We start from the raw sequence: 4,152 nt of genomic DNA, 5'->3' as shown, positions 1-4,152 counted from the left end.
AAAACATATTGAGCAAAAGAACCCAGTTATAAAATGTACCTACTGTATGAATCCTTTTATATGAAGTTCCATAACTGGTAAAACTAATCTATCATAATAAAAATCAGAATAGTATTTGCCTGGGAAGAGGGGAAAGGAATACAAGAGTACTTTTTGGGATGATAGACGTGTTCTATATCTCACTTGGAGTCATTACCAGGAGAACACAGTTACCAAAACTAATTGAATGACAAACTTAACATGAATGCATTTCATCCTACGTAAATTTTACCTCAATAAAAAACTTAGTCATAATTTGGATTCAGAATAAAGTCCCAAAACCAATCTGCAACCCCAATTTGATAATAATCTATTCATTAAACCAGGACAATGCATACATTCTTCTAAGTTTAGCAAGAAAAAACAATTACAATTTGAATGGCCTATCTTGGCTCTAAATGGTTTATCTGGAAATCAATGATTTCATTTCAGAAGAAAGATAAATATTTGGCATTTTGATGGTTTGAGATTTTTTTTACCACTACTGGAAGTTTTTGTATTATAAACAACTTTTTTTGTATTACCAACAACTAGATAATTTTTAAGATAATATTATGTCTTCCAAATTAAAAATCACTTTAAAAATTCATCTGGGGAAATGAAGGGTCTATGAATCAAATGTAATTGAGAATTCAATGACATTTGCAGCAGTAAAATTGTTCAAAGTGATTTGGTTTCAAATTTATTTGGGGACATGCTTTAAAAACGTGTGCTTCCCACCCCAGCCCCACCCCAGGTTTCAACACAATTCATAGGTGGCTCAACTTTATGGATTAGTAGAAAGGAGCTATTTCAGTTGGAAAGAACAGTGAGAGTAGTGGGTGAATTTTAAAACAGGCATATAATATAATGGACTTGATTCTTACTCAGATTGCTTGAGATAGGACAAGTAGAACTTGACTGGTCCCCTTCCCAGGAAGCCACCCTAAAATACATAAATGTACTTGATATACCTGGTGAATTCATACAGTCAGGCATATGCTAGCCGTTCAATGTCCTTTGCTCAGTTCTTTGGCTAATGGGTCAATGCCAAGGTCCTCAGAGTCCCTGTAATGTCCAATTAGGGAAGGGCAGGAGTTTAGAGTCCACTGGGTCTAGATGATTTACCACATTGCAGGGCTGCTTAGATGAACCTTAAGGGCTTTACTGGCTCCCAGAACAGAATCAGGCTGTTTCATTCCATCCTGACAGATCCTAATGTAGTTGGGTGTTGAAGTTTCACATAGATGATTTAGGGTCCAACTTTTACTGTGTGATTTGGGGCAAGTTATTTAACCTTTTCTAAGAACTGGCATCCTGGTTTATAAAATACAGCTACTAATAGTGCTGTGGTGAGAATCTGATGAACTAATGCATGTCAAAACCCAGCACAATGCCTCATGACAAGTGAGTATATAGAAAGTGTTATTGTAAAAATATATTAGTTAATTTTAAAGATGTTGGAATCCTGAGGGCTTCCCCAAAAGAACTTACTTTTTCTGGGGCAAGGAGGTCCTGGTATACCTGAAGCAAACACAGAGCCTAGCAGACTTCTTGCAGCCATAAAACCCAATATTTAAAATAGGTCATAGTTGTGGGCTTTGCACATAGCAGTCTCAAGGCCTCCATGGCAGTCCTGGGGAGGTATCTTAGCATTCTGTTGGGAAACTGCTAGAAAGACTCTTTTTTTTTAATTTTTTTAAATGTTTATTCAATTTTAAGACAGAGTGACACAGCAGGAGTGAGGAAGGAGCAGAGAGAGAGGGAGACACAGAATCTGAAGCAGGCTCCAGGCTGTCGGCATGGAGTCTGAGGCGGGGCCCGAACCCACAAACTGTAAGATCATGACCTGATCTGAAGTTGGCCGCTTAACCAACTGAGCCACCCAGGTGCCCCTACAAAGACTCTTCTATCATCGTAGACCTGCTGCCTCATCACCACTGGCCCCTACCCCTGGGTCGTCATGGGAGCCAATTAGGCCAGTATTATCCTAAATTGTGTTTACATACCACATAAAAAAATTGACACTGGAAAATCTGGATATGATACAATTCCAAACTTTAAGTAGTAAAAAGAAAAAGGATAATTACTTATAAGAGAAAAATGTTATGATTTTGTAAGAAAGAAAGAAAGAAAGAAAGGGAAAAAGGAAAAGAAAAGAAAAAAGGAAAGAAAGAAAGTTCCTGAGCTTTCTAACAGCCAAGGCAAGGTGGGAAAAGTGACAATTTCTTAAGTTCCATTCTACGCTTAAAAACATTAACCAAGGGGCACCTGGGTGCCTCAGTCAGTAAAGCGTCAGACTTCAGCTCAGGTCATGATCTTGTGGTTCATGAGTTCTAGCCCCGCATTGGGCTCTGTGCTGACAGCTCAGAGCCTTGAGCCTGCTTCAGATTCTGTCTCCCTCTCTCTCTGCCCCTCCACCACTCGTGCTCTCTCTCTGTCAAAAATAAATAAAAACATTAAAAAAATTTTTAAACAAAAAAAGACATTGACCAAATCATAGAAGACACAAGAATTTTCCTGGTCTCATGCACTGAGATCCATTTATCAGGTAAATGTCAAAATAAGAAATATGAAACAACATGATATATGGGCCCTCAATATCAAGTTTGGAGTATATGGTGCATATGGCCCTTTTTTATGCCCCTACGCAGTCCTCATTAAAAGCTAATGACAGCATCTTAAGTGGAAATTCTATACATCTAGTGTTGCAGAGAGGTGGTTCAGGTCTACATGGAAATAGTCAAAAAAAGAGCTGGAGTTCAAGGTCCTGCAGGGGACGAAAATGTTTAAGAGATGGAGGATAACAAATAATTGCAAAGGCAAGAAATCAGAGGGCCATTAATTTAGACAAAACTGAAATACCTTCCCAATTTGTGAACCAGATGATAAAATCTTGTTCTCAGAAATTAAAAGACGTTCTAGGAATCGTGCAGATAGCAGAATCAAGAATGGGGAAGGGAGGGTAAGAAAGGGAATTGAAGAAATGAGTGCTTGCAACATGCAAGGCCTTCTGCCAGATGCTCTCCACAAGAAGTCACTGAATCTTCAAAACCACTGAGCATGTTCTATAGAGACTATAGTCTCTGAGCAGTGGAGGCCAGTGTCAAACACATTTGTGCTCTAAACTGTGCTCTCTGCATCCCTTCATGTGAGTCATGGAAATGACTTCGACGGGCCACTGGGGGAGGAGGCTGAAGAGAGAGACAGAGAGAAAGAGAGAGAGAACGCTAAAAAGCAGCACAGAGCATTTACCCAAGGGATACAAAAATACAGATTCAAAGAGGTACACCCCCCCCAATGTTTATAGTGCATTATGAACAATAGCCAAACTATTGGAGAAAGCCCAAATGTCACTAACTAATGAATGGATAAAGAAGATGTAATACACACACATACACACACACACACACACACACACACACACACACACACACACACACAGGAATATTACTCAGCCATCAAAAAGAATGAGATGTTGCCATTTGGAATGACGTGGATGGAGCTAGAATGTATTATGCTAAGTGAGGTGAGTCAATTAGAGAAAGACAAATACCATATGATTTCACTCGTAGGTGGAATTTAAGAAGCAAAACAGATGAACATATGGGAAGAGGAGGGGAAAGACAAGAGAGGGAAACAAACCATAAGAGATCCTTAAGGAGGGGCATCTGGGTGGCTCAGTTGGTTGAGCATCCAGCTTCAGCTTCCGGTCACGATCTCGTGGTTCAGGAGTTTGAACTCCACATCAGGCTTGCTGCTGTCCGCACAGAGCCCACTTCAGATCCTCTGTCCTCCTCTCACTGCCCCTCCCCCACTGTGCTCTCTCAAAAATAAATAAAACATTTAAAAATTAGAGAACAAACTGAGGGTTGATGGAGGAAGGTGAGTGGGGGGTGGGCTAGATGGGTATTAAGGTGGGCACTTGCTGGGATGAGCACTGGGTGTTTTATGTAAGTGACAAATCACTGAATTCTGCTCCTGAAACCAGTATTCCACTATATGTTAACTAAAAAAAGAAAAGAAAGAAAAGAAGAGAAAAGAAAAGAAAAGAAAAGAAAAGAAAAGAAAAGAAAAGAAAAGAAAAGAAAAGAAAAGAGGCACAGCAGAGCAAGAACTATGCAAACCCTCCCA

The sequence above is a fragment of the Felis catus genome, chromosome D4, assembly GCF_018350175.1.
Source record: "Felis catus isolate Fca126 chromosome D4, F.catus_Fca126_mat1.0, whole genome shotgun sequence".
Lineage (NCBI taxonomy): Eukaryota > Metazoa > Chordata > Mammalia > Carnivora > Felidae > Felis > Felis catus.
The sequence above is the reverse complement of the archived record's forward strand: the minus strand, read 5'-3'. Positions refer to the sequence as shown.